Here is a 14185-nt window from a genome sequence, read left to right as displayed (position 1 = left end):
CCCCAAATACTCCCAAGGGTCTAGGGACATTCTCAGCCCTAAGACTATAGCTCAGCACCAAGGCTATGGAGTCAAGAAACCAAGTGGACTATAGCTCCACTGTCTTCAATAGTCTTACTGTAGCAAGGAAACAGCAGAAGGGTGTGAAACCATAATGAAAAATGTCCTGACATCTCTTGTTGGGAAGGGAGATGAAACCAGGAGGCCCTGCATTTGTTCACATGGTTTTCTACTGCCTGAGCTAAAGGAGTTTACAGCTCTATAAAGTTCTTACCCAGCTCAGTGGCCTGCAGGAGATGCTTAAATGGGAGATCAGGAAAGACACAAGATGCAGATTAAGATTTCATTATAAAGCATCCAACCCCAAACACCTGGGTGAGAAGGCATGTGAGACTTGTTGTGGTCAGCTTTTAGCTGCTGATCTGAAGAAGTGGCCTAATTAAAAACAGAAGTCTCGTGCAATAGAAACTTTCCCAACTCAGGTAAGTCTAAGTCCTACAAACATCGTATTTGCCAAAAGTAATGATAATTGCTATATTTTCTTTATGGGGTCCATGATGGTTTTGCATAAAAATAGGGAAAAATAGGAGCATGACACCAGAAAAGAGAGGAAAACAAAGATAGCACCTGCTTGCGGTAAAATCAAGTTAAACATTACAGAAAACAAGAGATGTAAGTGCAAATTAGCTTATAAGATTGAGTCCTTCAAGAAAGTTTTCTGGGTTCAATTTCTTTGGCTGTTCAGGATGTAAGCAAAAGTCTGTTACACTAACCAGTGTAACACAACATTGTCGATTTTCTTCTATTTTTCTTCTGCTTTTCAAATTCCTTCCAGTTTCAGCCATCACCCACTGAATCTTGGGCATGAGAGGTGGAAATATCGAATGGGAAATGCTGCTTATGTGGGTCTGTCTAAGATGCAACAGCTGCACAGAGCAAATGGAACGCTCAGGTCCAGCACTGCAGTCGTGACCCCTCATGACAGAGCCGGTCTCTTCCCAGATCCGAGTCCCACGACTCACTCAATCACTCCCATAAACATCTCCCTTTGAAACAGCAGCCTGTTTTTTCTCACTGCTCAGCCTGGCCTGGGCCAGTGGGTGGAGTAATTATGTTAATTCTGCCATCAAAATGATTAGCCATTCCATTTCAGCCAAGAAAATGCTGGAAATTGGCTCATGATTTATTCTGCGCTCTTATTTCATCTCAGCCTTTTCACACGGCACTTGGGTCTCCCTGCAGCTCGCTGGCCAATTAGTCAAATCAAAGGAGGCACATAGAAATGCAGGTCTTAAACACAGCCCGGGTCCACATGTTGGCAGGATCTGGATGGATCCGTTCCCCAGGGGCTGGGGAAGTGATATCTTCCTTTCCCTGGGGATCCTCCACCAGGCTGGACTTTCCTTCATGTTCAAGAAACCACCTCCACGGGGAACTGGCAGCTCCTAAGTTCTTGAGTTTCTCTGTGAAGTGGAGAATCTCTGACTCAGTCCAAAGATGAAAGAGATTTGTCTTTCACAGCCTAAAATAGTGATGAAACTGCTCAAATAGAAAACCCCACTCCCAGCTGGAGGCAACCAGTGGTGACTGAGGCTGGAAGGGGCCAAGATCCCCCACCCACCCCTGTTCCCAGCCCTGCTGGATTCCTCACCATGACCAGAGCGTTTTTCTCTCATCTGCTTCTGAGTGTCTCCCATGGGATCTCCAGTGCTTTCCTGGGTAATCTACCATGACCTGACACATTTCCCTGTCAAGAGGTTTCCCTGGGCATTTCATTTTAAATTAAAAGCCCCATTCTTCTTTGTTGCATTCCCTTTATGCCTTGACATGTCCTCTCCCTCCCTGCATACCCATTTTGCTGAGAAAAAATAGATGTATCATCCATTTGGAGCACTGCATACCTGGCCCTTTCACCCTGCCCATCATCTTTCCCTGGTCTGTCTTGATTTTTAAAAGTTTAGACACATCCCAAACCTGAAGCCTGAGAGCTCCACGGAGTGTCCAGAGGTCACATCAAGAGGGTTTTCCTGGAGCTGAGCCAGGCTGTCTTCTACTTGCCATGCCCAGAGCATCCAAAGATGCTCTGCTATGTCACCACGTCACAGCTCACACATGCGTCGTCTCCCGTTCATGACACATCTCCATCCTCACTCTTGTCACCCATGGCACTGTCCCCAGGCACACACACTGCCCCTCCAGCACAGCACCACAGGGATGTTGGGCTCATGTGTCTGCTTGCAATGACACCCAGAGCCCCTTCCCTGCCTGCACAGCCGGGTTATGGGCTGGGACAGGTCCACTTTTCCAGGATGAGCTGAGGCGCCACCACCGTGGAGTGATTTGTCTCCTGCTGGCCTGTCTCAGGCTGCCTCCTGAAAGCTGCTAAATGGAAGTGACTTCGAAGTTCTCCTGGGGCCACCTCCTCATTTATCTCAATGAGACCGGTGACATCCTGGACTGTGATGCATGAGGCATGCCACCTTGCTCTGCACCGTGACATCTCGGGGTTTTCTGCTTTGCTGCCTCTCCCACGGGATGCTCATCACTGCTGTGGGTGACGGCTTCAGCACTCGGTCCAGCGGGCAGCAATACGTCCTATAAGAAAACACATTATTACCACTTTTATTAAAAATAATAATAATAATAATAATAACCATCATTGTCATCCATGGACATTTCTGAATGCCAATGGCTGCTTTTGAGCTTTCTGGTTTGCTCCCCTGTGGGCTGTCTGTACTAATTCCATAGCCAACAGTGCTTCCCATTCCCCAAAATGACCTGGGGGGAGGAGGAAGAGTTATCACAGAATCACAGAAAGTGTCAGGGGTTGGAAGGGACCTGGAAAGCTCACCCAGTGCAATCCCCCCATGGAGCAGGAACACCCAGCTGAGGTTCCACAGGAAGGTGTCCAGGCGGGTTTGAATGTCTGCAGAGAAGGAGACTCCACAACCCCCCTGGGCAGCCTGGGCCAGGCTCTGTCACCCTCACAAGGAACAAGTTTCTTCTCATAGTTAAATGGAACCTCTCGTGTTCCAGTTTGCACCCATTGCCCCTTGTCCTGTCACTGGTTGTCACCCAGAAGAGCCTGGCTCCATCCTCCTGACACTGCCCCTTTCCATATTGATCCCCAGGAATGAGTCCCCCCTCAGTCTCCTCTTCTCCAGCTCCAGAGCCCCAGCTCCCTCAGCCTTTCCTCACACGGGAGATGCTCCACTCCCTTCAGCATCTTGGTGGCTGCGCTGGACTCTCTGCAGCAGTTCCCTGTCCTTCTGGAACTGAGGGGCCACAACTGGACACAATATTCCAGGTGTGGTCTCCCCAGGGCAGAGTAGAGGGGCAGGAGAACCTCTCTGACCTACTGACCACCCCCCTTCTAATATCACGACTGTTCTGGGGCACAGAGCAGCCCCACCAAAGGTCTCCTGACTCCTCACGTGTCACAGCAGTGGCACTCAGGGCTCAGGGACAGGTGACCCCATGCAGAAACTTTGGGATGGGCATAGGGCTGAAGCCAGATGTCCCGAGGCCCAGACCAGTGCTTTATGCATGAAGCTAAGAAAAATACTATCCTATGCCTCAGCAAAATGTCCTGATGATATACAGTGACTCTTCCCCTCCTTTTCACTTGGCAAATTATCCAAACAACATCAAAAAACAGAGTCAGTTTTTTCAGAAGACCCCCTGGGTGGCAGCACAACAGTCCTGGACTCTTGGAGAGGGGCAGATTAAAGATGTTTTCCTTAATATCTGCTTTTCTGTTAGAGATACCCCCACTCTCAGATTGGAGACTCACCAGTAAACCAGCAACATCCTCTCGCTCTCTCTGGGTCACCAAGAGATGCACCCCAGCAACCTCAAATGAGATCCACAAACCATTCAGAGGAATTTGGAACAGATTTAATTCAAGCCTTTCCCAGTTGTCAAAGCAAGCAGAGTCCTTGTAGCGAGTTGCAACCATGCGGATTCAAATTACTTTTAAATTAATCTTGCAAAGCTTTTCAGCAGGAAGGTTTCCTCCGAATAGTGCAAGTCATGGGAATTTGGGGGCTGATCTGAACAGCAGCACCTTTCCCAAATTGAAATACTACAGGCAGGAGAAAAGGTGGAGAGAGCAGCATCCCCCGTGCCGCAGCCCTGAACTCCTCTGCCCAGCTGCTCTGCAGCCAAGGGCTATAAATTACCTTGAAGTGACTTTTCTCGTAAATGGTTTTAATTTTTGTTTTTATGTTCGGAGGGGGAACCGCGTGATCTATAGCACAACATACTGCTGCTGGTTCTCCCACAGAGATCTTGGGCTTCTCTCAGACTTCTTTTTTTTCCTTCTGCTTTCCCATTAATGGGCGGCCCCAAAGCAAAGCTGAGGTGGCTCATTGTCAGTCAAGATCATTCCCAGGCCTGAACCAGAGATGGACAGATGCAGTTGGTGCCCAATAATTGCCTCTTCCTCATTGTCATTTCTCACTGGCAGGAGGAAGGAGGTAGTGAAGTCTTAAAGGGAGGTGTTGCTGCTCATGCTGGGGCATCCCTAATTTATGGGGGCTGCTGTGTTCCAGCACCTCCTTGCAGAGAGGTTTTGTGCTCAGGCGTGCATGGACAGCATCCCTGCAGAGGTGGATTTTGAGCAGAAATTATTGTATCGCGCCTTTCTGAGACAAGGAAAGGCTGGTCAGTTTCTGGGAGGGGAAGGACAGAAATCCGTAAGTCTGCAGGTGGGGAGGGTTTTTTGGGATATGGGAGCAAGAGTCCTTCCAGCATGTTATTTACTGCATTCCCAGCTGTGGTGCCATGGCTTCTGCACACTCAAGGGACAGTGACAATCATCCCAAATCATCTGGTACAGACAGAGTCGGAGATTCATGCTGCCTGCGTGGGATGCAGAACCAGGCTGGTGGGTCACAAGCCTGATGGGAGTCAAGTGCAACCTCGTGGCTTGAATTTAGTTGGACCTAGCCAAGGCAAGGCTGGATTTGATCCAGAATGCCATTACCTGCCCAAACATCACAGGGGCTGCCAAAACCATGCCATGAAATCAGAGAAATCTGAAACATGGGTGTTAGAGAGCAGCAATGGTGTGGTGTTCTGCCGAGCAGCACAAGTATAATCTCCAACACTGCTAAGCCCCAGCTGCAAATTAACAGTCCAGGACAAGGGGAAGATGTGTCCAAAGGAGGCACCACATCTGCATCCAAGAGCTTTAGCTTGTTCAGATGGGGTCAGCTCTCAGAGAGCTTTAAAATCAGCTTCAAACCTTTGCCCTGCACATTCATTGTATATTTCCATGCATCCCTACCACAAACAGCATCGTACACCACAACAGGCTGGCCGGGCAGACCCAGGAGGGCTAACCATGCCACCAGACCTTGGTCCATGTCCCTACCAGTGCCCCCAACACTCCTGCAACCTGAGCTGCCTCTGCTGCCTGCTCACCCCTGTCCCACGCATCACTCCGAGCAGCCTGAGGTCCCGGTGCTGAGCAGAGCAGCAGTGGGTGAGCACATTGGCCCCTTCTCCATTAATGTTGTGGAGGTGCAGAGGAAAGCAGAGAAGCTGCAAAAAGCTTCACCCTGCCTGGGATGCTGCTTCCTGACCTTCCCTGGAGCTTAACCACCCCCAAAGTCAGCCCTGCTGAACAAGACCAGCCCTTTGGGAGGAACACCCTGGGAGGGATACAGGTTTCTGTGCCCATGAAAGGTTTCTGTACCCATGAAGGATCCCACCTCATCCCTTGCCAGGAATCAGTCACCTCACTTCTAACAGCAACGTGTTGAGCTTCAGGCCCTTGGAGATGGACCAAAGTAGGCCAGTTCCTCCTGTTCCACTGTCCCAGTTCACCGCTATTACCACCACCACTACCATTACTATTTTTACCATTTTCACCGTCTTCATCACCAGTGGCAATGCATTTCCTCCTAATCCTATCCTTTTGCAAGGTCTGCACCTCTCTAATTCCTCTGCACTGTCTCTCATCATGTCGCTACTCACCAGCTGTGTCAGTCTTGCCAGCCCACCAGCTGGCACAGGGTACGCCTTGGTTATTACCCTCACCCATGGGCTCTGGCCACACACCACTTTGTCTCAACCCAAGCCCAAACTGCTGCTAAAGACTACAATTGTTCATCTATCCCTCCCTCTCTCGTTCTCCTGGCGCTACTGGCATTTGAAGAGCCATTGCAAAAGTTGGTGGGTTGAAGCAGATGGTACACAAGGAGATGCTCAGGAAACAGGTTTTCTTACCCCAGAGAAAAGTCCAGATGGGGAATCTAACAGCTGCCTTCAGCTACCTAATGGGGTATCACAGATAGGATGGGGCCATGCTCCCAAACATGCACTGTAAAGGGGCTGTGGCCAAAAAACTCCAGTCAAATAAGGGAAAGAAAGAGGGTAGCCCTCAGGCTTGCAAAGGTACTGTCCTGCACAGATTTTTCAGTGGTTTCTATGATACAGTGAGACAGATCAGGAACCAGATCTACTTAACACTGAACTAACGAAAATACAGTTTGCTGCTGGATCAGGCCTCTTCACCAGCTCATTGCCTGAGCAATGGGACGTGGAGCTCTCTGATGCACTTGGGAATGGAGAGGCTGAGCTAGGAGAAGCCTCAACCTTAATTCCCATTATCATTTCCGACAGGTTTGCTGCATTTGCAGTTTGGGTCGCAAGATGGAGCAATTGCCCTATTTATCATCCCTGGCTGGAAACCACTTGGCTGTCCTGTGTGTGTTTGGGAAGCGGCGGCGATTTTTTGCAGCCTGGATCAGCGGGTTTGTCTTTTGCTCAGGTCCCAAGTCCCTGCCCCAGGAAATATCCAAGCCTGGACAATCCTGTTCCTCAATTTGACCCTGCAGCACCACATTCCCTGCACAAGCAACTGGCACAGGGTGCCCAGCAAAAGGCCCATTTGGACCATCCACACCAGCTGTCCCACCTCTGCCCCATGGTCTGTCCCACCACTGAGCTCTCTGCATCTAGGAGGTGGGTGCTCAGAGTAGCACCCAAAAATGTCTCTATCCCCAGATTTCAGGTCTCTTCAAATCTACTGGGGGATGAACATGCCTTTGATAGTGCAACATGGGTTCAGATCATAGAATCGTAGAATGTCAGGGGTTGAAGGGACCTGTAAAGCTCATCCAGTGCAATCCCCCCATGGAGCAGGAACACCCAGCTGAGGTTCCACAGGAAGGTGTCCAGGCGGGTTTGAATGTCTGCAGAGAAGGAGACTCCACAACCTCCCTGGGCAGCCTGGGCCAGGCTCTGACACCCTCACCGGGAAGAACTTTCTTTTCAAATTTAAGTGGAACCTCCTGTGTTCCAGTTTGCACCCATTGCCCCTTGTCCTAGCATTGGTTGTCACTGAGAAGAGCCCGGCTCCATCCTCCTGACACTCATCTTTTACATATTTATAAACATTAACGAGGTCACCCCTCAGATCTTCACTCCCAAGTGCCCTCAAGCTTCAGCAGGCAGCTGAGATGCCATCTAGTATGAAAAACTCCTCTTGGGAGCTACATATGTCACAGCCTGGTATTTTGGGATGTGGCTGCACCTCACAACTCCCCGGGAGCATTGTGGACAGTGGAACTGTGCCAGCGGAGCTCAGGGGATGGCAGGACTGCTTGATGGACTGCCTGCAAGCACCACGGCAGGGATGAAACAGCCAGGGAGAAAAGTTCCAAGGGACTTACTGCAGCTCATTCCAGCCAGGAACCTCCCAAGCAAACCACTTTCACCAGAAAACGATGGCTCACTTGAACTGCGGCTGTTCCACTCCTCCACATCTCTCCTCATTAAAAACACCTTTGGAAGTAGTTGAAATGTCCCATTTTTCCAGACACATTTTTCTTAGGGCAGCTTTTCCCTCCTGAAACTCACTCTGAAAGTTGATTGGCACAACAGAATGGCCTCTTTGGACCAAGCAGCTCCAGAATAGTCATTTGGCCTCTTACTTCCCAAAAGCTTTCATCAGGATGGAAAAACTGCAAGAACTTGGGGAGAAATCCTTTCTCAGCAACTTCAGCCATCAGAGACCAGGCCAGCTACTTTCCTTATTCCCCTTCCAAGGCAGCAGCACAAGGCATGGCTGCACAGGCCCTTTGCCTCACACACCAAATATTTTGTGGATGTTCATGGCCACCCAGCAGAAAGGAAACAGCATGAAGCCACAGCTGTATAAATATCTGGGGGTCGGTGGCCATAACCCTTCCTCCAGGATCCCTGGGACCTCTCAGCATGTGTTCAGCAACCAAGGGAGAAATGCTTGAGCCTCAGCCCCATTCCCAGGGGTCTCCGGAGAGGGAGCAGCTCCAGCTTCTCTCCCATGGAGTTGCAGCTGGGGTGCAGCAGAGGTCTTGGTTTTTCAGGCAGCCCTTGTGTTCATCCCTCCACACATCCCTGAGCCACCAACCTGCTGCCAACAGCTCCAGCCTTTCCACAGGGAGCAATAATTGAGGTCTCAGCACCACAGGGTAGGTGGGTGGGGAAGGTGGCAGGTGATCTCATGAGCAGCGTAGCTGCCATGGATGTCCAGGGGGGGTCCCGTGACGCTGGAGAGATGAGAAGGGGGCCCTGGGTTGGATCCACGTGAAACAGCAAGGTGCTGCCACACAGAGCTTGCTGGCTCTGGAAGGAGAGAGCCTGTGGCCACTTCGCTTGAGCTCATGGGCATTTGTGGGTCAACCCCCTCAGTCCCAGCCCACTGAGTCCTGTGCTGATGGCTGACGGGGCCTGGACAGAGACAGGGGGCACAAAACGTGCGTATTACTTCTCAGGGTCTGCTTGTCTCATGACACTTTCATAGGACTGAGTAGATCTGGACCAGCAACGGGTTTCTCCAGCAGAGACCAGGCAAAAATCGCAAGCAGCAGCAGCAGGGCAGTGCACGGTCTGTCATCATCTTCCTCCATGAGAGCTGCTGCTTGGGATGAGAGAAAAGCTGAATTTTCCCAAGTTGCCCTCACCTGTCGGGTCGCAAACAAGGCTGAATTTCCCCTGTGCAAAGAGCAACGTCAACGAACCCCTTTGACAACACAAAAAGTCCAAGAGTTCCCATCTCCCTGGCTGGTCCTTCCCCCGGCCCCGCCAGCTGCCCCGGGCTGGCCTGGCTGCTCATTCCAGGCGTGTTTCTCATGGCCGTGGGAGGAATGCAAAGCCCTGGGGTGTTCAGGGAGACCAGCACCAGATCTCCTCCGAAAAGGGACAGCGGGGTGATGTCAGCGGAAACATATTTTTAACCTGCACTCGAACAAAAAGGAAACGACCCAGAGGAAATGCATTTGAAAAAAAAAAATAAAGAGCCTCCTGACAATAAGATTCCAGCTTTGCTTTCAAGTTTTACTTTTCCCAGGACTCTGGTTCCCTCCTGCCCTCAGCCAAGAGGGAAAAGAGCGAGCAAGGGAGCGAGAAGCCTCCCCGCACACCCCACAAACAGGAAGCACTGGCTGTGTGAAGATGGGGGCTGTGTCAGAGGCGGAGGGGCAGGACACGGGGCGTGCTGGGGCCCTGTGACATCCACCTGGACCACCAGCCCACCTGAAGACCGGCACGTCGGCCGGGCCAGCCTGCGCAGAGCAGGGCAGCTCTGACGCCACCCAACCTTCCCTATGACTGTGCAGCTGGCGTAAGCCAGCCACGAGAAGGATGTATGCTTGCATCCTCACCCATAGCGAGATAAAGCCCGGGGAAATGAAGTGGAGGGGCTGCTTCTGAAAGAAAGAGACTTCAAACATTTTATTTTCCACAATACAGTGGATCGAGCCAGGCAGTGGGCAGGGTTGCATGTCCAAGCCATAGCTTGGCAGACAAAAATCCCGGCAGCAAAAAACAGGGGGCGGTGGGAGAGCAGTAAGCGTTTGCTAGAGTCTCAGTACCCCAAGTGCCATCCATCTCCCATCATCCCAACAGGATCTGGATCATCAACCCAACAAGACTCAAAGTTCACCCCTAGGGAAAGCCATGAACCTCAGATCCACTGCTGAATCTGACACCCCAGCCAAGGGTGTCATTTTGATGGGGGGGAAGAAATGGGACAACCTTTTCCACTCTGTGTCCTGGAACATGGAGCGACCTGGTATCTTGGGTAACCTGGGGGCAGCAGAGGGGCTCCAGCAGCTGGCAGGAGAGGATGGATGGAGCCAAGGTCTTGTGGGCCCCCATGGCCTGGAGGGCTCTGCCACAAAGCTTTGGAGTTTCCCATCTTCCAGGGAGCCTCAGGGGACACCTAACAGCAACTTACGTTCCAGGAAATATTATCCAGGTCAAATTGCTGTCCACTCTGCAGACACATCCCATACACCTTCACCCACAAGTAAAAACAACCCCTTGATTGTCTGCTTCCCTCCCCAGAAATGCTCTGGGCACCCTCCGCTCAGCAGCCAGCTGCAATGCTGAATGTGCATAAACAGCAATGCAGCGAGTTTCAAGTGAATAAAGCCATCCAGCAGTCAGAGGCCATTTCTCCTCTTCCCCACACAGCCTGGCAGAGCCAGCGGGTTTCATCCCATCCAGGACACCTCCCCACCCCAAAGTTGGGCTGTCACCAGGGAATTAATACTCTGAGACTCTCCAATGTCCTGACAGCTGATTGATGCACAGAGGAAGGAGGTCCATCAGCCTCAGACATGCCCCCTTGCCTTCCTCTCACCTGAACCCATCTGCCCATTCAGCAGGCTGGGCAAGAGCCATTTGTTGAAACCTTTGCCAGAGATGCTCATTAATACCATTTAATACTCTATTTCCTGGAAGACACGAGGTTCCTGAGGGCAGAGAGGGAGAGGGGGAAGGAGGGAGGGCTGAAGGGAAGGCAGAGGTGGTACCGCCATGGGGGGCATGCCTGGCTCCACATGGCACCGTGTGCTGTGAGCTTGGGCAGAGAGTGAATTCCTTCAGAGATCTAATCACCCCATTAGAATACAAGTGGATCTGCTTCCTGGACCCCCTCCCCATCCCTCTGCAGACACCCAAACAGAACACACAGACACGCAAAGGCAGGGCTGACGCCCAACAGCTGAGGAGGGCAGGAGTGCTCTGTGAGGTCCCACGGGGCACAAATGGCTCCAGAAATTTTCCAGGGGTGGATCCCTTCTACCGAGCTGAAGATGCCCCTGTGCTGTGTCTCTCCAAAGCCCTGGGGTCACCCCATCCCTGGGTGAGAAGGTAACATTCGCCCTCCAAGGCTGGAGCAGCACAGCTCAGCAGCTCCAAGCCCCATCACACCGTGGGTCAGCTTGTTCAGGTGGCACCGACTGCCTCTTCTTTATTCCATTTTTCTTCCAGGGCTAAACTCCAGCCCAGAAGCTCTTCCCCAGACCTGCACAGGAGAGTTATTTTTAGGCACAGCAGGTGGGAGGCGGGGGCCAAGAAGAGCTTGGACCAGGCTGCAGGAAAGCAGAGCTTAGCAAGGCAGGAAGGAGCTGGAGGGTGGACACAAGGAGCACTCCCTGCCTGCAGCCACCGCGGCTCCTTCCTCTGTCACACATCACTGGCTTCCCAGAAACAGCCGTCCAAGGGGAAGACGCTCGCTCGCCCGCCCGTGCACGCAAGGATGGCGGAGGGGCCCGGTGCTGAGCTGGGGGCAGAACAGGAGAGGGCAGAGGTGGCGGTGGGTGGAGAGGAGCTTCCAAGAGCATCCCATGAGACCCCAGCCCGGGGGGGATGTCCCCTGCAGAGGTCACACCAGTCACCGGCTTTTGTTCCAGTCCACTGCCGGTGGGAGCAGTGGGAGGACGGCGCTGTGGAGGGAGGCAGATCGGCTTGGCGAGGGGCTGCGATGCTGCAGCACATGGGGAAGGTGCTGCAAGGAGGGGATCAGGGCAGTCTGAGGGCTGCACCACTGCAACCGAGTAAGCAGACACGAGTTAAAAGCCTGCAAGTATGCCCAAGTAGGGTACATCAGCAGGCTGAAGGTGTTTGAGTCCAGGTGTAGAGGGCAGAAAATGCTCCCTTCACAGTGCTGGAGGGAGCCCTGAGGCTTCCTTCCTCTCTGTGTGTCTGCAGCCCTGAAACTGCCGCCCCAGCAGCACCCTGGTACCTTTGGGGTGCCCAGCTAGGGCTGCTGAGTGCCCTGCAAGCTCACAGGACAAGACTGAGAGCTTTCAGGTCCTCTGGTGCCTGGGCAGCATCAGCATGGTGCTGGAGGACAGGCTGCTTCACCTGGGAAACACGATAGATGAGGAATGAAAGGAAAAAGAACAGCCTGAAACAGTAGTTCTCAGGCTTTAAGGCAAACCCTCAAATCGAGGGACTGTCTGATCTCAGCATGTCACCTGCACCCCTATTTGCCTTATGCTGGTGAGGTGATGCCCCCACTCAGAGCAGCAGCAACAAGAGACATGGCAGACCCCCTGCCTCCGTGCTTGCAAAATGTGAGCAGCACATTCCCTCATCAATCAGTCTCTGTGCGCATAAAGCATATGTGACAATTAGGGGCAAATCTGCTGGGGTGTATTTCATAGACTGTTCTGCACTGACCCACTCAGCGTTTTGTCTGATAGGTTTTGTGTGTATTTGAGGATGGTTTCTTCTTTCTTGACTCATATTTTGGGGAAAACATATTTGACTCAGTGGTCTGTCTGCCTCCAAAACTATGTGCCTGTCCTTGCTACGTAACTGACATTTCTGGGATTTTAAGGTAGATATATATATACATATACATATATATATAACTTTTTTTAGGAAAAAAGACCCGGTAGACCAATCGTTATCTGCAGACCAGATTTCTCCCTGAAGTATCTTTCCAGCCCCCGTGCTTTATCCAAGCAAAGGCAAAGTATTTCCAGGCTTGCACCAGTGAGTTCCTTGGGTCTGATGGGCCTGGAAAAGCACAGCTCATTTGTCGGAGAAGAGGGAAAAGACAAAAGCAGTTTGCTTTGCTGTCCCTCTGCTCAGAGCCCTCAGATGGTCCCTATCTCCTGGCCTGCAAACTGCCTGCAGGTATTCCCACAGTGCCCCCCCAGCTTTGATGGACAACTTCCTTCACGCTGAGTGACACTTGGGGACCCACCAGGGTGTGTGAGAGGTTTTGAGGACAGCTGACCCGGTCTCCACCCTGCAACAGTGACAAGAATGAGCCCTTGCCCCCTCCTTAATCCACCTTCGCCCCGCTGCCGAGAGGAGCCCGTGAACCCTGGAACCCCGTCCCCTGACCCGCAGAACGTGAAAGGGAGGAGGCAGCGAGGGGGCAGCCAGGACCTGCCAAGGATGACCAGCACTGGGCATCCCCCGGGCTTCAGGCCACCCCCAGCACTCGCTGCCCCACATTGTTCACCGAGAAAGGGGCGCTGGGGACGAGCCCTCCCGCCGGCGCTGTGAAAACTGCCTTTGTGAGCGGCTGTCACCCGGGGCTGTCACCCGGGGCCCAGCCATCCCGGCCTCTGGTTTCCAGGACAACGGGAGGAGGAGGAGGAGGTGGAGAGGGGGCTGATGGGGAGGAAGGTGAGAGACAGCAGCAGGATGGTTTGGACAGTGCAGGCAAAAGTGAGTCCCAAAATGCAGCTTGGTGGTTTCTTCAAGACACTGTCTTGCTGCAAGGGGAGATGCTGAAGCTGAGCCCTGAACTGGAGCCAAGCCCACGCTGGGTGCAGGATGAGGAGGAGTCAGGATGCGGCCCATGAGCCTGACCTGGCTGTATCCCATGTTGAGCACAGTGGGGTCCCTTCTGCTCCCATCTCTTGGTCTCAAATCAAACCTTCCCCAGCTCCCTCCAGCAAGCAGAGGGTGCCACCAGTTGAGCTTGGGATTAGTCAGTCCCAATGGCTACTTGCCCACTGTAATTGCTAGCTCACGCTGCCCCCAACCTCCCCCACCCATCCCACCTGGCAGACAGAGCTCAGGTATATTTTTAGCCAAATATTTATGGTTTGTCCCTTTGCAGTTCTCCAGTTCCATCGGATTTCAGGGGGGTTCAAAGGTGCTTTCCTGCCTCCTACAAGCTCTGGGCTATTTATAGCTGTCAGATGTTGGCAGCCCAGCTTTCATGGTGACAATGTGCGCATGGAAATGGCTCATTGCTTGTGAGTAACTCCAGGATCAGCCGTGAGCCTGAGGAGTGACAGGGTATTGCTTACAGTCCTGTATACAAGAGAGAGTCAGAAACGGTGGGTGGTGAAGAGCAAAGAGATGCTCCTTTAGACTGGATATGAGAAAAAAGAAAAATATCAAATTTGCCAGAGAGATCTCTTAACCCTTGGGATGC

This window comes from Patagioenas fasciata, chromosome 11, assembly GCF_037038585.1.
Source record: "Patagioenas fasciata isolate bPatFas1 chromosome 11, bPatFas1.hap1, whole genome shotgun sequence".
In the NCBI taxonomy this organism is placed as follows: domain Eukaryota; kingdom Metazoa; phylum Chordata; class Aves; order Columbiformes; family Columbidae; genus Patagioenas; species Patagioenas fasciata.
The sequence above is the reverse complement of the archived record's forward strand: the minus strand, read 5'-3'. Positions refer to the sequence as shown.